The sequence below is a fragment of the Hemitrygon akajei genome, unplaced genomic scaffold (assembly GCF_048418815.1).
Source record: "Hemitrygon akajei unplaced genomic scaffold, sHemAka1.3 Scf000050, whole genome shotgun sequence".
Classification (NCBI taxonomy): Eukaryota; Metazoa; Chordata; class Chondrichthyes; order Myliobatiformes; family Dasyatidae; genus Hemitrygon; species Hemitrygon akajei.
This window is the reverse complement of record NW_027331936.1, coordinates 1,146,510-1,168,893: the sequence shown is the minus strand read 5'-3', so window position 1 is coordinate 1,168,893 and position 22,384 is coordinate 1,146,510. Positions and strand designations below refer to the sequence as shown.

The 22,384-nt window shown below is 41.4% G+C and overlaps 1 protein-coding gene and 1 pseudogene across 2 annotated transcripts in view; one reads left to right on the top strand and one right to left on the bottom strand.

The window, feature by feature from the left end:
- LOC140721075 (NACHT, LRR and PYD domains-containing protein 3-like) overlaps nt 1-15,256 on the bottom strand; it is a 39,608-nt gene extending 24,352 nt beyond the window's left edge. Inside the window, exons 1-3 of one of the 2 annotated variants that reach the window (XM_073035942.1) lie at nt 15,193-15,256; nt 2,492-2,551; nt 292-778 (exon numbers count right to left, since the gene is read on the bottom strand). The gene's annotated coding sequence lies outside the window, so the exon portion shown is untranslated. Of the gene's footprint in view, nt 1-291; nt 779-2,491; nt 2,552-3,315; nt 3,408-15,192 lie in introns of those variants that run through there. The other variant, XM_073035941.1, reaches the window with a different exon arrangement.
- Nucleotides 15,257-15,422: 166 nt separating this feature from the next.
- LOC140721074 (N-acetyllactosaminide beta-1,3-N-acetylglucosaminyltransferase 3 pseudogene) lies at nt 15,423-22,158 on the top strand (annotated as a pseudogene).
- Nucleotides 22,159-22,384: the final 226 nt, after the last annotated feature.

Sequence of the window (22,384 nt, the reverse complement as noted above, 5' to 3'; positions counted from 1 at the left end):
GTGTTTGTGCATATCCAATTGTATTAACTTCATTACTTACATCCCTGATATACATGAGAAGCAAAATTCTTTACGTTACGTCTCTGTTTAAATGTGCAATCTCCCACCTAACCACACACTTCTGACAGAAGGGAATCAACACTGCAGGCGGTGATCCACAACAGGTCTCATCAACGGACTAGATAATGGAACCACCAACTCTTTACACCCCTTCCCTCCGACCCCCTCCACCGCTATAAACTGCAGTGTGAGGAGTTCTCATAATTTCACGCTCTCCCAGCAGCTACCTACCGAAATGTCGTAAAGGGCAGACAGATAGTGTCGATCCCGCCTGCGATGGAATAAGCAAAGCGAATCCTCAGTTCCCTCGGTCGGGGATCAGTAAATCTCCGAGTGTGGTTGGACTGGCTTCCTGCTGTTGCAAGCAGTAGCCCGGGGTCAGTTCCGAGATACGGGAAGCTCGCACCTCCCGAGCCTTTTGCTGATGATTCGGAGCTGGGTTGAAAGTTGCGGCGTTTCCGATAACACCTCCAACTGCCCCGGTTTCCCGCGGGACATGCACAGGAAGTCGATGCATTCAATTAGCTGAAGGGAATTATTAATTCTTTCAAAAGTGATTAGCTATAGTTCAATTGTTGAAGAACCGAATAAGCTCTCAGTCTCATTTAAGTGTCTGACTGCCTTTATGATGTTTATATTTCAGTATATACTGTTTCTTACCGTGTACAGCGGCTCCAGGTTCTGTTACCACCCTGTCCCAGTAGCTGTGTTACGGGTTCTGTAAGTAATGAACACACCCTGGTTAATGTTCAGTCAGCTCCTGGTGATAATCATTAACTAAATCCACTGCGTTACCAGCGGGTCTCTCCGCGTCCTGTTCCTTAGCACAGGGTACGTTCTGTCTCCAAACAAACATCTCCATGGAGATGAAATGTGATCTCAGTGATTTTGAGAGTGGAATGTTTGTCGGTGCCAGAGGGTGCAGTTTGAATATCGCAGGAACTGCTGAACTCCTGGGATTGTCCCGTTCAACAGTCTCAGTTTTGCGGAGAATGGCGCGGAAGAAGATCAGTGAGCGGCGGTTCTGAGAGCGAAAATGCCTTGTTAATGACAGAGATCGAATGAGAAAAGCGAGATTGGTTCAATCTGCCGGGAAGACGACAGTAACTCAAATAACCACGCTGCAAATGCATTGTGCATAGAGGCGTCATTGGACGTGTCACATGTCGAACATTGAAGTGGACGGGCTACAGATGTAGAAAACCACGGACATACAATCAGTGGCCGCAGTATTAGGTACGGGACGTGCACAGTACAGTGCCCATTGATATGTGTTTTTGTCAGCCAGAAGTTGCTGACGGGAGATTTAATTACATTGGCATCCCGCATTCACTGTGACCAACGCAGATCAGACTGTGATCTCGGCTCATCAATCCTGCCTCTCACCTGTAACATCTCACTCATTTGTGTATCAAGGGCCACTACACTGCAGGATTACAATATTAACTGAAAGACTCTCCTTCTCCTGAATATTGAGGACGGTCATTCCCATGACACACTAGACCCACAGAGAGAGAGAAAACATCGCAACTGTCTTCAACTGGCGGTGCCTGGTTTCAGATCCTCACACAACAGGAACTATTTTGTCCACGTCCCTGTCAAGCTCCGCGGCATACTTTATGTCCCACCGAAGTTCCCACTCATTTTACCAAATTACCGCGGATGTAATCAAGTGCATTGTTATTACAAAACTGTAATGTATACAAGCAGGTCACCCATGTTTATTGTAACGCCACAGGTGAAGATCACAACAGATTCTTCATAGAAAAACTCACGGGGACAGATATCTGTCTGCTGAACCTTCTTTTGATCTCCCACCTACCCACTAACATCTGACAGAAGGGAAACAACACTGCAGACCGTGAACCACAACAGGTCTCACCAACCGTCTATATAATGGAACCATCAACTCCTTACACCGCCTTCCCCCACGACCACCCCCCGCCCCGGCTGTAATCTCCAATGTGGGTGGTTCCATACTTTTGACCACAAACCGCGATGCCGTCTAGGATGGACAGATAGTCTCGGTCCCGCCACTGAGGGAACAAACAAAGCGAATCCTCAGTTCCCTCGGTCAGAGATCGGTAAAGCCCCGAGTGTGGACGGACCGGCCTCCTGCTGTTGCAAGCAGTAGCCCGGGGACAGTTCCGAAATGCGGGAAGCTCGCAGCCCACGAGCACTTGCTATTGATTCGGAGCCGGGTTGAAAGTGCGGCGATTCCAATAACACCCCCAACTGCACCGGTTACCCGCGGGACATGCACAGGAAGTCGATGCAATCAATTAGCTGAAGGGAATTATTCATTCACTTAAAAGCGATTCGCCACAGTTCTGATATCGATCAGCACAATACGTTATCAAACACATTCGTGTTCATAAAACTGGGTGACTGCCTTTGTGATGTTTATATATCAGTATATAGAGCTTCTTACCTTGTACATCGGCTCCAGGTTCTGTTACCACCCTGTCCCAGTAATGTTGTGTTACGGGTTCTGTAAGTAATGAATACACCCTGGTTAATGTTCAGTCAGCTCCTGGTGATAATCATTAACTAAACTCACAGCTTTATCAGCGGGTCTCTCCGTATCCTGCACAGGGTACGTTCTGTTTCCAACAAACATCACCATGGAGGTGAAATGTGATCTGGATGACTTTGAGAGTGGAATGTTTGTTGGTGCCAGACGGTTCAGTTTGAATATCGCAGGAACTGCAGAACTCCTGGGATTGTCAAGTTCAACAGTATCAGTTTTTCGGAGAATGGTGCTGGGAAAAATTCAGGCAGCGGCAATTATGAGAGAGAAAAATCGTCTTAGTAATGAGAGAGATCGGTGGAGAAAGGCGGGACTGATTCAATCTGCCAAGAAGACGACAGTAACTCAAATAATCACGAACTACTGCACTGTGCAGAGAGGCATCACTGGACGCGTAACGTGTCGAACATTGAATTGAACGGGCTACGGCAGTAGAAGACCACGGATATACAATCAGTGGCCGCATTATCAGGTACAGGAGGAGCACAATACAGTGCCTATAGAGATTTGTTATCAACAGCCAATGGGATTTAATTCAGCAAGTTTTATTTTAAATATCACTGACTGATACTTGCTGTCTTTCCTAAAATAGCACACTCACTCCTGCAGAAAAATCAGGCGGATCCGCAAAGCCACACAGTTTGAAAAACAGTATTGAAATGGTAGAAACACTAGAATTCCTGCCGTCACAAGGGGGCGTATTAACGCATCGTAACGTTGCCCACTCAGTACAGTCTCTGTGTTTACTCTGTGCTGAGCTCCTGATTCTGTTACCAGCGAATCCGAGCACCGGAATTCTGTGGACCCAAACAGTAAGTGAACAAACTCTGGCCAATATTTAGTTGAGAACACACACATAAACCTGGACGTCACACTCATCAGCACGTAACTCCACACCCTGCTCCACAACGCAAGAACTAAACGACACAAAAACTCCTTCGAGCCAATGGTTCTGATGTGCTGTTCGATCCAGGCTTAATTTTGTACCTCAGTAGACGGTGACAAAGATTACATACTGTATCTCACGAGAAATCGATCTGCTCCAGGGAGCAACCGCGACCCGAATCCTGGCTCAGATCGGGTCGTGTCATCGCATTAAATTATTGTTTACTTTGGATCCAATTTACTGTCAGACACAGTATAGGAAAGACACAGTAGCAGGACGGGCCATGTGAACTCTGGTGAAAAGTTATGATTTTGGAATCATCTTTTCTTTTGAACACAGGACATTCCCTTTCACAAGATTTAACTATGCCCCAGCAGCCTGGAGCAGCACTGATCTCAGAGTCAACAACTTTATAAAGCAATCTGAAATATTTGTCCACAATGGGGCCATTACATAAACGGGCAAGGCAGCAACTGTGTGGAGATAACAAACTGGAGATAACTAGGTCCAAAAGAGTACAGCAAGCTAATAATGGATTTCACCTTCAGATTATTGTTCATTTACTGGAAATAAATAATCTTATCAATCAGATGACTTTCATGACTGATGGGTCTATTTACGTTACTACGGTCGGCGTGTTTCTCCGCTCTCATCTTTACTTTACAAATACCTGAGCTGTTTCTCCTTACAGAATGATGAAAACCCCTTTAACATTAAATTCACTGGATGTGTTTTTGTCAGCCAGAGGATGCTGATGGGAGATTTAATTACATTCACATTGCGCATTCACTGTGACCATCGCAGATCTGTCTGTGATCTCAGCGCCTCAATCCTGTAACATCTCACTCACGTGTGCATCAAGCGCCATTACACTGCAGGATTACAAAGACTCTGTTTTTCCTGAATGTGGAGGACGATCATTCAAATGACGTACTAGACTCTAGGCGAGGGACAAATGCATTTCATCTGTCTTCAACTGTTGGTGCCCATTTTGAGTTCCCACCCCGCCCCAACCCCCACCGGAACAGAAACCATTTTCTCTGCATCCCTGTAAAAACTCCGTGGGTTCTTTTATGCTGCATCAACATATATAGAACCTGTCCTGTATACAGTCTGTCGTGTATACAATCTGTCATATATACAATCTGTCATTTACAAAATATGCCATGTACTGTATACAACCTGTCATGTATAAAATCTGTTATGTACAAAGTGTGTTATGTATGCTATCCGTCATGGACATAATCTGTCTTGTACACAATCCGTCAAGTATACAATCCGCCATGTATGCAATCTGTCGTGCGTATAATCTGCCACATATACAATAAGTCATGTCTACAATCCAGTCTCCCCTCATTCATCTAACACCACGTTATGTAACTATTTCTAACCGGAAAAGTTCTAAATGTATGAAAACAAGCCAAGATCACAGAGGCTCCCTCACAGGAAAACCCACATGGTCCAGTATCGATCTCCTAATCCTTATTTGAATTGCAACCTGCCCTGTTCTGTGCTATTATACCCGTCAAAACAGACAGTGCCGGCCCTATGCTTGAGAAGGGAAAGCTCAGGCAAGTCACGAAATTGGAGCTCAATGCACTTTCCTCAATGGCAGCTAAATTGCGGGAAAATGTTTGTAAGGGATAGAATTTACTCGCTTCTGAACAAAAGCAATAATTGGCACGAAGGGAGAGAGAAAATAAGCAGAGCGAGTCAGACATAGAGAAACAAACATACACACACATACAGAGCCATACAGAGACATACAGACAGAAATCCACAGAGACACGGAGAGAGGCACGGAGGCAGAGAGGCAGAGAGAGACAGCGAGAGGGAGATACACACAGAGATAGAGATACAGAGAGAGAGAGAGAGAGATACACAGAGAATACGCAGAGAGAGGGAGATAAACAGAGAGAGATACAGAAAGAGAGAGATACATAGAGTGGAGGTACAGAGAGAGAGATACAGAAAGATACACAGAGAGAGGGAGATACAGAGAAAGAGAGAGATACAGAGAGAGATACACAGAGAGAGATACAGAGAGAGATGCACAGAGAAAGAGATACACAGAGAGAAGAAGACACAGAGAGTGAGAGATACAGAGAGAGAGAGAGATACTGATGAACAAGGACTCCTAGATCTCTTTGTATTTCTCCCTTACCGAACTCTACACCGTTCATATAATAATCTCCCTTCCTGTTCTTACTCCCAAAGTGGATGACCTCACACTTATTCACATTAAACATCATCTGCCAAGTATCTGCCCACTCACTCAGCCTATCCAAGTCACTCTGAATTCTCCTAACATCCTCATCACATGTCACACTGTCACCCAGCTTAGTACCATCAGCAAACTTGCTGATGTTATTCTCAATGCCCTCATCTAAATCGTTGATGTAAATCGTAAACAGCTGTGGTCCCAATACCGAGCCCTGTGGCACCCCACTAGTCACCACCTGCCATTCCGAGAAACACCCATTCACCGTTACCCTTTGCTTTCTATCTGCCAACCAGTTTTCTATCCATGTCAATATTTTCCCCCCAATGCCATGAGCTCTGATTTTACCCACCAATCTCCTATGTGGGACCTTATCAAATGCCTTCTGAAAATCGAGGTACACTACATCCACTGGATCTCCCTTGTCTAACTTCCTGGTTACATCCTCGAAGAGCTCCAATAGATTAGCCTCGGAAGGCAGTGGAGGCCAATTCTCTGGATGCTTTCAAGAAGGAGCTAGATAAGTATCTTATGGATAGTGAAATCAAGGGATATGGGGACAAAGCAGGAACCGGATATTGATAGTAGATGATCAGCCATGGTCTCTGAATGGCGGTGCAGGCTCGAAGGACAGAATGGTCTACTTCTGCACCTATTGTCAATTGTCTATTGTCAGAGAGAGAGGGAGATACAGAGATACAGAGAGATACACAGAGAGAGTTACAAAGAAAGCTATATACAGAGGGAGGCAGAGAGAGAGAGAGATACACACACACACAGATACACAGAGAAAGGGAGATACAGAGAGAGACACACACACAGAGGGAGATACACAGAGAGAGGGAGATACGTAGAGAGAGATACAGAGAGAGAGAGAGACAGATACACAGATTGCGTTAGGTGGGACGAGCTGAGGGTAAGCGTTCGGCACGGACTAGAAGGGCCAAGATGGCCTGTTCCTGCTGTAATTGTTATATGGTTATAAAAGCTGATTGAAGCAAATTATTCTATTGTGCTATTCGGTCCAGGCTTCCTATTGTCCCTCAGTGCACGGTGACACAGATTACATCCAGTATCTGTCCACAACTCGATCCGCTCCAGGGAGCAACCGCGACCCGCATCCCGGCTCCGTTCAGTCGGTGTCATCACACTAATTCATTGCAACACGCTCAGAATGCTGGGGAAACTCAGTAGGCCAGGCGACATCTATGGAAAACAGGACAGTCGACGTTTTGGGCCGAGACCCTTCGGCAGCACCACTTTGCAGAACACCGACACTTTGACCGCCAGAAAAAAAAGCGGAATCTCCCAGTGGCCAGCCATTTTAATTCCACTTCCCATTCCCAGTCCAACATGTCAATTCCTGGTCTCCGCACTGCTGTGGTGAAGCGACACTCAGACTGGAGGAGCAACACCTCATATTACGTCTGAGTCGCCTATAACCTGATAGCATGAACATCGATTTCTCAGACTTCAGGTAATACCGCCCCCCCTTCACCATTCCCCATTCCTCTCTCTCTCTCTCTGGCCTTATCTACTTGCCTGCCCATCGTCTCCTTCGGGTGCTCTTCCCTGCTTTTCTTTTTCCAGGCCTTCTGTCCTCTCCTATCAGATACTTAATCCCTCCCCCTCCCTGTTTCACCTATCATTTTCCGCGTCTTCCTCTACTCCCCTCCCCCTCCTTCTAGCTCTGACCTATCATCTTTTTTCTTTCTCCAGTCCTGATGAAGGGTCTTGGCCAGAAACTTCGACTGTACTCTTTTCCGTAGATGCTGCCTGGCCAACTGAGTTCCTCCAGCGTTTTGTGTCTGTTGCTTGCATTTCCTGCATTTGCAGATTTTCTCTTGTTTGGCATTAATTTATTGTATGCATGGGGATCAATTTATTTTAAGACTATAAACCGTAGCGACAGCTGGAGGCAAAGACCATTGTGGGTTTATTGGAAAAACACAGCAGCAGAACGGGCACTGTCAACTCTGGTGAAAAGTTATGATTTTGGAATAATATTTTCTTTTGAACATTAGATCTTCAATTTCACCAGATTTCACTGTGTACCCACTGCCTGGATCTCCACTGATCTCAGAGTTAGCTCTTTTATAAAGCAAACTTCAATATTTGTCCACTATGGGGCCATTCCAATAACGGGCAAGGCAGCTGCTGTGTCGACATTACAATCTGGAGATAACCACGCCCTAAAGACTACAACAAGATAAGAATGTATTTCACCTTCAAATTAGTGTTCACTTACTGGAAATAAGTAAACTGATCAATGAGATAAAATTCTGACTAATGGGTCTGTTTACTTTCCTCCCGTTGGTGTGTTTCCCCGCCCTCACACATACTTTACAAATACCTGAGCTGATTCCCTTTACTGTGTGATGAAAATCCCTTTAACATTTTTTTTTTCATTTTAAAATCTGTTTACTAATTATTATTGAAGATTGACAAAAAAGGTACATTAAGTCAATATGTCATAATATGCAATAAGGAATTAAATTAGCAAATAACTGATTAACAAAGCTGAGCAATTTATCAATAATAATAAGAACAGTAAAGTGTTAAGAATATTTTTATAAAGAAAAGGAAGGAAAAAAAAAGAACTCCTGCTAACTGAAAAGAAAACCCTACGAACTAAAAAAAAAGCCAAAAAGAAAACCCATTGGGAGCACACCCCGGAGCTATACATCATACAATCTTCCATGAAAAAAAAATTCATCAATCCGCCAACTGAAATCCACTTACAGAAAAATTGGAAGGAAAGCATATTAATTAAGTCAAATCAGATAATAGTAGCGTGCGAATGAATCCCACCTTTTCTCAAAATCGAATCGAGGATCAAAAGTTCGACTTCTATTTTTTTTTCCAAACTAAGACATAGCATCACCTGAGAGAACCATTGTATCAATATTGGAGCAGAAGCATCTTTCCATTTCAACAAAATAGCCCTTCTGGACAATAATGTAACGAATGCAGTTACATGTCGGTCTGATGGAGGAATACCATGAATATATTGAGGGATTATACCAAATAAGACTGTCAATTTATTAGGTGGTAAATTAATTTTTAAACTTTAGAAATTGTAGAGAAAATAGATTTCCAAAACTGTTTCAATACAAAACACGACCAAAATATATGTGTCAATGTGGCTGTCTCGGTTTTACATCTGTCACACTGACTATCAGCATTGGGAAACATTTCAGACAGTCTCTCCTTTGTCAAATAGTAAAGATGCACAATTTTAAATTGAATTAAAGAGTGACTGGCACAAATCGAAGAAGAGTTAACCAACTTCAAAATACGCAACCAATCTTCTGTTATAAAGGTCATGTTAAGCTCTCTCTCCCAATCTTGCTTAATCTTAAGTGAAGGGTAATTTTGTTGCTGTAACAATAAATTATACATTTTCCCAATTAAACCCTTCACTAAAGGATTCATTTTAAAAACATTATCTGACAGGTCAGAATTTTCTATATATGGAAAATTACTTTAGTATTTTTGTAAGAAGTGACTGACCTGAAGATATTGCAAGAAATGTGAATATTATAGAGAGTATTTAGTTTCTAATTTCTGAAAAGACATTAGTCAGCCATCTTGGAACAAATCCGTGGAGGAACAAACCCCTTTGTTCCTCCAAAAAAAAGTAGGATCTCTTAATGAAGGTTTAATTAAATAATTTCAATAAATTAAACTAAAAAGTTTAACTTTATTAAGATTAAAAAATTACGAAACTGGAACCAAATTTGTAATGACTGCTTAATCACAGGATATAAATTTAAATTAGTAATCTTGGCCTTTTGTACAGACAAAGAATCTCCTAATAATGAGGTTAAATGAAACTGTTTCACAGCATTCAATTCTAAATCAGCCCAAGGTTCATCTTTATCAGCCCCATATAACCAAAAGCACATATAACGTATATTAACAGCCCAATAATACATTCTTAAATAAGGCAAAACAAGACCTCCATCTTTTTTTAAATTTTTGAAAATGATATTTAGCAATTCTTCGTTTTTGCATTATTCCAAACAAAAGTTGAAAAAAATGGAATCAACTTGACCGTAGAACTTCTTAGTTAAAAAAGGGATATTTTGAAATACATATAAAAATTTTGGTAAAATCATCTGTTTAACTGCATAAATTCAACCGACTACCGAAAGTGTAAGTGGATTCCATGTACAAAATAATTGCTTCTTAAAAACCACTAAAGGAACCAAATTAGCTTTATAAAGATAATTATAATTTTAGTGATAATAATACCTAAATATTTAAATGTACGTAACTCTAAAAGGAATGTCATCATATATAGAAGCAGAATCATTTAGAGGAAATAATTCACTTTTATGAAGGTTTAGTTTATATCCTGAAAACTTTCCAGAATCTTTGAATAGTTTCAATAAGCTAAGAATGGATTCTTGAGGATTCGAAATATAAACTAAAAGATCGTCAGCATAAAGAGAGATCTTATGAAGTCCCATTTATAAAAAAAATCCATGAATATCTTTAGCCAAGGGTTCCAGCACCAAATTAGATAACAAAGGATTTAACGGACATCCTTGTCTCGTACCCAATGAAAGCCGAAAAAAGATCTGCAAATGTTAGTAATAACAGTAGCAATGGGGCTTTTATATATCATTCTAATCCACATTAAAATTAATACCAAAGCCGAATTTCTCTAAAACATTAAATCAGTATCTCTATTCAACTCTATCGAATACCTTTTCAGCATCAAGAGACCCGACACATTGGGAAACCTTAAAGAAGGATGAAACTATAACATTTAACAATCTTCGGACATTAGAAAAGGAATAACGGCCCTTTATTAAACCTAAACACGAGGAAATCTGCGGATGCTGGAAATTTAGGCCTTATAAAACCTATTTGATCTTGAGAAATAATTTTAATTTTAATTTTCCAACCGTTTAGCCATTATTTTGAGAGAATTTTAGCATCCACATTTAATAATGAACTCGGTCTATATGAAGCACAGTCAGTATAATCTTTATCTTTCTTAAGAATTAAAGAAATAAAAGCTTTATGAAATGTGGGAGGTAACTCTCCTATCAAAAAGAATCTTTAAATGTTTCCAACATATATGAAGAGAGCAATTTTTCAATTTTTTATAAAATCCTACAGAATACCCATCCAGTCCAGGAGCTTAACGAGATTGCAATGAAAAATTAGCTTTCTAAATTTCCCTTTCAGTAATAGGAGCATCAAGAGTTTGTTGATCCTCAGCAGAAATTTGAGGAAAATCAGTCTTTTGTAAAACGTCATTCATTTTAGAAAAGTCAACTGGAAACTGAGATTTATGAAGTTCAATATAAAAGTCTTGAACATTTTTATTAATATCTTCATAATTGCATACTAAACTACCATCTTCCTTACGAATATTTAAAATTTCTCTTTTAGCTCCAGTTGCTTTTAATTGAGATGCTAATAGATTGTTACTTTTATCTCAAAATACATAAAATTGACTTTTCAATTTAAGTAAATTTCTTTCAATAGCATAAGTTAATAATAAATTATATTGTAATTGTTCAACTCTTTCTTTAGATAAATCAATGTTAGGAGAGACTGCATAAATATTATCCAAGTCTTTAATTTGTTTGGAAATCTTCTCTAACTCTGTTTTTGTCTGTTTCGTAAGCTTAGCTGAATAGGAAATTATCTGACAGCACAGATATACTTTAAATGTATCCCATATAAGCAATTTTGAAACATCTCCCGTATTGCTTAAAAGAAAAAAAATCTTTTATCTGAGTCTCAATAAATTTGCCAAAGTCCAGACTTCGTAATAAATTTTCTGGAAAACGCCAAGGCAAATTTGCAATAACGGCATCATTCAATTCAAAAGCTAAACTTAAAGGCGCATGATCCGAAAGAACTATAGCATCATATTCACATTTCTGGACTTTGGACTAAAATCGGGGATCAACTATGAAGTAATCGATTCTCGAATATTTTTTTGTGAACGTGAGAATAAAAAGAATAATCTCGATCATTACAATATAAATGTCTCCAAATTTCAACCAGGCCAAAATCAATTAGAAAATATTAATAAATGATGCAGAACAACTCGGAAGCCGCTGATTAGTTGAACTCTTGTCAATCAAAAGGGTTAAACAAAAGTTAAAATCACCACCCATTAACAACATAGATTCATTTAAGTCCGACAATAAAATAAATACATTTTTCTTTTTAAAAGAAGGATCACCCACATTAGGTCCATATAGGTTAACCAGAACAATTTTTCTATTGCAAATTGTTCCTTTAACAATTAAAAATCTACCATTAATATCTGACACAATCTCTTCTTGGATGAATAAAGTATTAGATTAAATAAAAATAGATACTTCCTTTGTTTTATTTTGACACGTAGCGTGAAATTGAAGGCCCTTCCACATTTTAAAAATCTATTTTGATCGCCCGTTGTGATATGTGTATCTTGAACAAAAATTGTATCGGCTTAATGATTTTAAAAGTCTTTTTTCGCTTAATAGGATGATTCCAACCACATACATTCCAACTTACAACATTTATCTGTTTAATTGCCATTAAAAAATTATTCTATTTAACACGTAAATGGAAGCATACCAGCGCAGGTAAATCAAAACTGGCGCTGCTAAGTACAACCATACACAAAATGTGCATGTTCCAGAACTCCGTAATGGGAAAAAAATACCCCCCCCCCCAAAAACTAAAATTAATCTTACATTTAATCGTGTAAATCAAAACTAACCCCAATCCTCCCACCACCTCCAAAAGCAAGAAAATCGGCAAAAAAAGCCGAAATTCATCTCCATAGAGCAAAAACGGAAGAGTCTCCGCGAGCTGCCCATTTTATAATAGTGGCTTTAAAAAGTTTTCCTTAATTTCTCCCGCCAGTTACAAAAAAAGACAAGATACGGCCCTAAAATAGAGGAGCCCTGCAAAGGGAAAAATATTTTGCTAAATATAAAAAAACCTAACACTACAAACCAGCCCAACACTTTATCAAGTCATGTTAACTGGTTCTTCTGCCCACTTACAGGCCTTACTTCTAACTGATATATATATATATATATATAGATTTCCCAGCTGAAATGGTTAATACAAGTGATCAGAAGAAAGTACAGGGATCTCAGCGATTTTTTCCCCCTAGACCAGTTGGTCCGTGGAAAGATCTGCCATGGGTAGTCAGAGAGGCAGACACAACAGGGACATTAAAAAAAAACTCCCAACTAGGCTCATCCTTTAACATTAAATTCACTTGATATATTATTGCCAGCTAGAGGAGGCTGATGGGAGATTTAATAAAGTTCACATCCTGAATTTACTGTGACCGATCTAGGTCTGTCTGTGATCTCCGCGCCTTAATCCTGCCTCTCACCAGTAACATCTCACTCACTTGTCCTTCAAGGAACATTACACAGCAGAGATTACAGAACTAATTGTAATAATCAGCTTTCAACTGTCTTCAACTGCTTTCAGTTCCTCCCACAACAGGAACTATTTTGTCCACGTCCCTGTCCAGACGCCGCAGGATACTTTATGTCTCATCAAATTTCCCACTGATTTTACCGAACTACTACGGATACAATCGAGTACATTGTTATTTTAAAAAAACTGGAATGTATCCACCACCCTGTAAACTTAGGCCATGTCAGATTCTTCTCAATCACTGAAAAAAAGCCAATATCACAGACGATTCTTCACAGGACAATTCACAACGCGCAGATCTCTCTCTGCTAAACCTGTTAAAGATCTCTCAACTGCCCACAATATTCAGACACAATTTAATCAACACAAGACGGTGATCCACAACAGGTTTCACCAATGACTGTATAATGGAACCATCACATCTTTACACGTCCCCCACCGCTATAAAATGCAGTGGGGGGTTATATGCGAGGCAGGGTTTGAGGGTCGGCAAAACATTGTGGGCCGAAGGGCCTGTAATGTGCTGTACTATTCTATGTTCTATAAGCAGTGTACAGAAATACATCACTGATCACGTAACATTTTGATCTTTGATGTGAACAGGCTACGGCAGCAGAAGACTATAAGACCTTAAGAAATAGGATCATAATTAGGCCATCTGGCCCATCGGGTCTGCTCCACCATTCAATCATGGCTCACCTTTTATATTTCTCTCCTCCTCAACCCCAGTTCCCGGCCTTCTCACCGTATACTTTGACGCCCTGTCCAAGACCACGAACGTACACTGAGTTACTACTTTGTTATGTACAGAAAGTGCGTAATAAAGTGCCGACTGAATGCAGACTTTGATATTTGTATCAACGCCCAGTGACATTTAGAACAGGAAATCCTCTCCCCCTCTCCCCCTCCGTCTCATTGGAATGGCCTCCTCAATATTCAGCAGAAGCAGATTATTACCATTAATTCTGTAATCTCTGCAGTGTAATGGTCTTTGAAGGACAAGTGAGTGAGATGTTACAGGTGAGACGCAGGATTAAGGCGCTGAGATCACAGACAGACCTAAATCAGTCACAGTAAATTCAGCATGTGTATTTTATTAAATATCCCATCAACATCCTCCGGCTGACAAAACAAATCCAGTGAATTTAACGTTAAAGGGATTTTTTTCACAATGTAAAGAGCATCATCTCAGATATTTGTAAAGTATGTGTGATAGCAAGGAAACACACCAACGGGAGTAACGTAAATAGACACATTAGAGACTCACGGGGGCAGAGAGAGGGGGAAAGGGGGAGGGAGGGGGAGAGGGGGAGAGTGGTGTAAAGGGGAGTGGGGGAGAGGGGAGGAGAGGGGAGAGAGCGGGTGGGGGGTGGGAGAGAACCTGTAAACTTAGGTCATGACGAATTCTTCTCAATCACTGAAAAAAGCCAAGATCACAGACCTTTCCTCATAGGACAACTCACACGGTGCAGATATCTCTCTATTAAACCTTCTTTTGATCTCCCACCTACCCACACACTTCTGACAGAAGGGAATCAACACTGCAAGCGGTGATCCACAACAGGTCCCACCAACCGACTATATAATGGAACCATCACATCTTTACACCCGTCCCCCGCTATAAACTGCAATGTGAGTAGTTCTCATAATTTCGCCATCTCCCAGTAGCTACCTAACGAAATGTTGTCAAGAGTAGACAGATAGTGTCGAACCCTCCAGTGAAGGAATAAGCAAAGCGAATCCTCAGTTCTCTCGGTCGGGGATCGGTAAAGCCCCGAGTGTGGATGGACCGGCCTCCTGCTGTTGCAAGCAGTAGCCCGGGGATAGATCCGAGATGCGGGAAGCTCGCACCTCCCGAGCCTTTGCTGATGATTCGGAGCTGGGTTGAAAATGCAGCTTTTTCTATAACATTTCCAACAACACCAGTTTCCCGCGGGACATGCACAGGAAGTCGGTGCATGCAATTAGCTGAAGGGAATTATTAATTCTTTCAAAAGCGATTCGCTACAGTTGTATGATTGAACAATCCAATACGTTCTCAGTCTCATTTAACTGTTCACAAAAGTGGCTAAATACCTTTGTGATGTTTATATGTCAGTAGATCGAGCTTCTTACCGTGCACAGATTCTGTTACCACCCTGTCCCAGTAAGGCTGTGTTACGGGTTCTGTAAGTAATGGACACACCCTGGTTAATGTTCAGTCAGCTCCTGGTGATAATCATTAACTAAACCCACAGCGTTACCAGCGGGTCTCTCCGTGACCTGTTCCTTAGCACAAGATACGTTCTGTCTCCAACAAACATCCCCTGGAGGTGAAATGCGATCTCGATGACTTTGAGAGTGGAATGTTTGTTGGTGCCAGACGGTTCAGTTTGAATATCGCAGGAACTGCAGAACTCCTGGGTTTGTCAAGTTCAGCAGTCTCAGTTTGCGGAGAATGGTGCTGGGAAAAAAGTCAGGTAGCGGCAATTCTGAGAGCAAAAACGTTTTGTTAATGAGAGAGATCGGTGGAGAAAGGCGGGACTGATTCAATCTGCCAGGAAGACGACGGTAACTCAGATAATCACGAACTACTGCACTGTGCAGAAAGGCATCACTGGACGCGCAACGTGTCGAACATTGAACTGGACGGGCTACGGCAGTAGAAGACCACGGATGTACAATCAGAGGCCGCATTATCAGGTACAGGAGGAGCGCAATACAGTGCACATAGACATATGTTAACAACAGCCAATGAGATATAACTCATAACATTTTATTTTAAATATCACTGACAGATACTTGTTGTCTTTGCTGGAATAGCACACTCTCTCCGGCAGAAAAAGCAAGCTGATCCGCAAAGCCACACAATTTTAAAGACAGTAATGAACTGGTAGAAACACTAGAAAACCAACCGTCACAAGGGGGCACATTAACTCATCGTAACGTTGCCCACCCAGTACAGTCTCTGTGTTTACTCTGTGCTGAGCTCCTGGTTCTGTTACCAGCGAATCCGAGCACCTGAATTCTGTGGGACCAAACAGTAAGTGAACACAATCAGAGTAATGTTCAGTTGACAACACACACATAAGACTGCACTCACACTCATCAGCACGTAACTCCAGACCCTGCTCCACAGCGCAGGAACTAAACGACACAAAAACTCCTTCGAGCCAATGGTCCTGATGTGCTGTTCGATCCAGGCTTAATTTCGTACCTCAGTAGACGGTGACAAAGATTACATACTGTATCTCACGACAAATCGATCAGCTCCAGGGAGCAACCGCGACCCGCATCCTGGTTCAAATCGGGTAGTGTCATCGCATTAATTTATTGTTTATTTTGGAACCAATTGACTGTCAGACTATAAACTTCAGTGACAGCTGAGGGCAGAAATCGCTGTGGGCTTATAGGAAAGACACAGTAGCAGGACGGGCCATGTGAACTCTGGTAAATGTTACAATTTTGGAATAATCTTTTGAACACTGGACATTACTTTTCGCCAGATTTAACTGTGCCTCGGCAACCTGGAGCAGCACCGATCTCAGAGTCAACAACTTTATAAAGCAATCTTAAATATTTGTCCACAATGGGGCCATACAATGATGGGCAAGGCAGCAGCTATGTGGTGATTACAAACTATAGATAATCACGTCCAAACGAATGCAACCTATTTCACAAACACATTAGTGTTCACTCACTGGGAAAAAATAACCTTATCTATCAGATGTCTTTCCTGACTACCGGGTCTATTTACATTACTCCCGTCGGTGTTACCCCGCTATCACCGTTACTTTACAAATACCTGAGCTGTTTAAAGAAGAGGAAGTATTGGCGCTATTAAGGAATATAAAAGTGGATGAATCTCCGGGACCTGACAGGATATTCGTTAGGATCTTAAGGGAAGTTAGTGTAGAATAGCAGCGGCTCTGAAAGAAATATTTCAAATATCTTTAGAATAGGTGGTGGTGCCGGAGGATTGGCGTATTTCTCATGTGGTTCCATTGTTTAAAAAGAGTTCTAAGAGTAAACCTAGCAAATACAGGCCTGTAATTTTGAGGTCAGTGGTGGGTAAATTAATGGAAAGTTTTCTTAGAGATAGCATATATAATTATTTTGATAGACAGGGTCTGATTAGGAACAGTCAGCATGGATTTGTGCGTGGAAGGTCATGTTTGACAAATCTTGAATTTTTTTGAAGAGGGTACTAGGAAAGTTGACGAAGGTAATGCAGTGGATGCTGTCTATATGGACTTCAGTAAGGCCTTTGACAAGGTTCCACACGGATGGTTAGTTAGGAAGGTTCAATCGTTAGGTATTAATATTGAAGTAGTAAAATGGATTCAACAGTGCCTGGATGGGAGATGCCAAAGAGTAGTGGTGGATAACTGTTTGTCAGGTTGGAGGCCGGAGACTAGTGGTGAGCCTCCAGGATCAGTACTGGATCCAATGTTGTTTGTCATATAAATTAATGATCTGGATGATGGGGTGATAAATTGGATTAGTAAGTATGCCGATGTTACTGAGATAGGTGACGTTGTGGATAATGAAGTAGGTTTTCAAAGCGAGAGATTTACAGAGAGATTTAGGCCAGTTAGAAGAGTGGGTTGAAAGATGGCAGATAGAGTTTAATGCCGATAAATGTGAGGTGCTACATTTTGGTAGGACTATTCAAAATAGGACATACATGTTCAATGGTAGGGCATTGAGGAATGCAGTAGAACAGGGTGATCTAGGAATAATGGTGCATAGTTCCCTGAAGGTGGAATCTCGTGGATAGAGTGGTGAAGAAAGCTTTTGTTATGGTGGCCTTTATAAATAAGAGCATTGAGTATAGGAGTTGGGATGTAATGTTAAAATTGTACAAGGGATTGGTGAGACCAAATTTGAGTATTGTGTACAGTTCTGGTCACCGAATTATAGGAAGGATGTCAACAAAGTAGAGTACAGAGAAGATTTACTAGAATGTTGCCTTTGTTTCAGCACCTAACTTACAGAGAAAGGTTGAATAAGTTAGATCTTTATTTCTTGGAGCGTAGAAGTTTGAGGGGGACTTGACAGAGGTTTTTAAAGCGATGAGGGGGCTAGATAGTGTTGACTTGGATAGGCTTTTTTCCATTGAGAGTAGGAGAAATTTAAACAAGAGGACATGAGTTGAGAGTCAGGAGGTAAAAGTTTAGGGGTAACAGAGGGGGAACTTCTTTACTCAGAGAGTGATAGCTGTGTGGAACAAGGTTCCAGTTGACGTGGTAGAGGCAGGTTCGATATTGTCATTTTTTAAAAAATGGATAGGTATATGGGCAGGAAAGGAATGGAGGGTTATATGCTGAGTGCAGTTCGGTGGGATTAGGTGAGAGTAAGCATTCGACACGGACTAGAAGGGCTGAGATGGCCTGTTTCTGTGATGCAATTGTTATATGGTTATATGTGAGGTGATGGACATTCAAATGAAGTAGGACTTGTACAATGAAAGGGAAGGCGCTGGCAAGTCAGTTCACTGAAAGGCAGGATGGTGAAAACAAGCGTTTAGCATGCTAGCCTTCATCAGTTATTGTGTAGAGTTTAAGGGCGGTGCTTTATTTGCAGTTATGTAATTTGTTGTTGAGACCACTTTTGAATATTTTGTACAATTTTAGTTACCCTGTTATAGGTAAGACGCTGCAAAGTTGTAGAGGGTGCAGAAGGGATTTACGAAGATGCTTTTGGGGCTAGAGGGCCTGGGTTACAGTGAGGTTGGCCATGCTGGACCTTTATTCCTTGGAGAATGAGAGGTGACCTCAGAAGTTTAAAATCACAAGGGGTATTGATAAGGTGGATTTTCATTATTGGAGAGTTGGAGAGTCCAACATGAGAGGTCACAGATAGAAGCGAAAGAGGGGAAACATTGAAAAGAGAAATTGGGATAACTTCTGTACACAGAGGACCGTGAGTACCCGGAAGAAGCTACTAAAGGAAGTGGTTGAAGTGGGTTCAACTGCAAGATTTAACAGGCATTTGGACAGGTACATGGAAGGGAGAGGCTTGGAGAGTTGTGGGCCAAACTAGACAACTGGGACTAGCAGGGAGGATGCTGTGGTTGGTATGGACCAGTTGGGCCGAAGGGCCTGTTTAGATCGCATTACTCTAGGATTCCATAATTCTAAAGTGACACAAGTTGCATCCCAGTGCAAATAGTTTTACTTGTACACATCGTTCTGCTATCAGTCACTGGCGTCTTTTCAGGGCTCCTGGCATCCAGGGTTTTACTCATACACATTGTGGATTATGCTAACTATCTGCCCTGTTCTGCTATCAGTTATCTGTGCTTTCTCTGGGCTCCTGGAGTCCAAGGTTCACTGCTCTTCATTAAGCGTAAATTCCTGCCGTAGGTGATGATGGTGCCGTTTTCCTTCAATAGATATGGGCCTGCGATGGCTTCGCTGTCTTGTCACAATTGCATACTACTGAATGTCTGGGTGGAATTAGCCTTGCCTTTGGGACTAGTTATGCCTTAGTTGTAGCCTTCCATAAAGTGGCTTGACCAATGGATGGCAGCGTGGGTGGGCCCCCGCTTATTTAACTTTGAATACAATTCTCTGGTTAAAATAGAAGCAGGAAGCCAAGGTCCGTGAGTATACCTCTCTTTGTTTCTCCTATTGTAGGCATACATAGACCAGGTTGAAATGCTATGAAAATCAGATGCTTTCAGTAGCTGTACTAACACGTTACCTTCCCTGCACTGCCATATATTCGGTTACTAATACAACAGATCAATAACAGATCATCTTCCATAGTATCAATAACCTGTGAACTCAAACTGAATGTTGAACGAGCTGGGGCCTTCCTCTTTAGAGCAAAGTGGGAGGAGAAGTGAATTGATAGAGGCGTATAAGCTGATAAGAGGCATAGATAATGGAGAGCCAACAACATTTTCCCAGGGCAGAAAGGGCTAATATGATGGGGCATAATGTTAAAGTGATTAGAGAAAAGTTTAGGGGATTGTCAGAAGTAGTATTTTTTTAAAAAGAAAATGGTGGGTGTATGGAATGCACAGCCTGGGTAGTGATAAGGGTAGATGCATCAGTGAGATTTAAAAGGCTTTTAGATAAACACATGGATGAAAGAAAAATGGAGAGCTATTTGAGAGAGTAGGGATAAATTGATCTTGGAGCAGATTAAATGGTCGATGCAACATCATGGGCCAAAATGCCTGCATTGTGCTCCATTGCTGTATGTCTCAGTTCAGTTTAAGCCCGAGAGGAGTGATGAGAGCTGTGAAGAGAGGTGGAATACAGCCGTTGGAATCATATATCTTTAATGCCCAGAAAGAAACTATGCGATTTTCAGTTTAATAACAGAGATGGGATCCTATAGGTAGATTTGTTTTTCTGCTGGAATGGAATGCTTCAGGTCAATTAAACTTTCAACAGTGTCAAGGGCCCTGCCTATTCCTTACCTCACCATCACTTTGAGGTCAATAATACAAAGCATTAGTGAACCTCATTACAGTTGAAACTTCCCATTCTTCTCAAGTATTATGTAAATGTAAAGTTTTCTTTGAATTAATCCATATTTTTTCTCTATTTCAGGTGAAAGATGAGTAGACGTCGGCGATTCTATGAGAAAGTAGTGCTGGGTGTTTTGATTACTCTGGGATTGTTCTTCATGTTCTGGGATAATGACCAACGTCGAGAGACTGATGATGTTGCAGAAACTGTTCATCGTAAAGATCTGTCCAAGGTTGTTACTGCTGATGCAAATGAATCAGTGCTCAAGCTAAAGTGCCACGCGAACAGGACATTGTTGCACCTGTCCTCATTTGATCAACAGAAAGAGCACATAAAAAACTTCTTGATGTATAAACACTGTCGAGACTTTGACATGATTCAAAACGTCCCAGACAAATGCGGTGGTCGAGAAGAATCTCAGAATGTCTTTCTGCTCCTGGTAATCAAATCTGACCCTTTCAACCAGGATCGGCGGGAAATGGTAAGGAAGACCTGGGGCAAAGAACGCGAATTCAATGGGGTCCTAATTAAGAGAGTCTTTATCTCTGGTGTCTCTCCTGACCAAAAAGAAAGGAGGAAATTGAATCAGCTGTTAGCCATGGAAAACAGAGAACACAGAGATATCCTGCAATGGGATTTCTTGGATACCCTTTTCAACCTCACCCTCAAACAATACAAGTTGCTGCAGTGGGTCAGTGAATTTTGCCCCAGAGCCAAATTCATCTTCAATGGAGATGATGATGTTTTTGCCAACACCGATAACATGGTTGATTACTTGCTAGGCATGAAGGTGCACCAACACCTGTTTGTGGGCCATCTCATTTATGGGGTTGGGCCCATTCGCCAGAAGTCGAGCAAGTATTATGTGCCAGAAATAGTGACCACTATCAAGTCGTACCCACCATATGTTGGTGGAGGGGGCATACTTATGTCTGTGTATACAGCTCATATCATTTACCACATAGCCCAAGACCTTGAACTATACCCCATTGATGATGTATTTTTGGGGATGTGTCTGGCCAAGGCTGGACTATCCCCACACTCCCATAGCGGATTCAGGACAGCTGGAGTCAGGATTCCTTCAACCCAAGATGACTCTTTCAATCCTTGCTATTACCGTGAGTTGCTGCTAGTGCACCGTTTTCGGCCTTTCGAACTGCTACTGATGTGGGATGCGGTGCATGATGCTAATCTGAATTGTGCTCATGCTTCCCAGAAGTCTGCATCCACGAAAAGGACTGCATGAGTCATGAGAGAATGTAGCAACTGTTGGAATGCAATGAAGTTTATAAACATGTGTTAATCAGTTGTTTATGCAATGTAAGAAGCTCAATTCCTAAATTATATTGGTGGATACATTAATTCATAGGGTTGGTGCCTTACTACATTCTACAAATGTTTGTAAAGCTGTCAGGCGTCATCACTCAGCCTAATTCTTACTGCACCCATAATGACATTACAATATTGTCAGGAGCACCACAATTTAAGTCAATTGTAAAGTTATTCCAAGTGAGCAGTCCTTGTTGCATTGCGTGCAGATAGGTACAGCATGTTCACTTGGGGCATTTGTATAATAAGCCACCAATAAAAATTTTTGTTACAGTTATATCTGTGTATTTTCTTCTTGCCGTTTCTTACATGTCCCTTGCAAAATATGAAAGAGATAAATGTGTTTCTTGGACTGGAACTGTGAGGACAACAAAGAATATAGATCTAAAATTGTCTCAGGGTTTGAGGAATAGAGAAACTTATGGTCATCACTTCTGTAGTCAAATGTCAGCCTGCATTGTGTCTGTGTAACT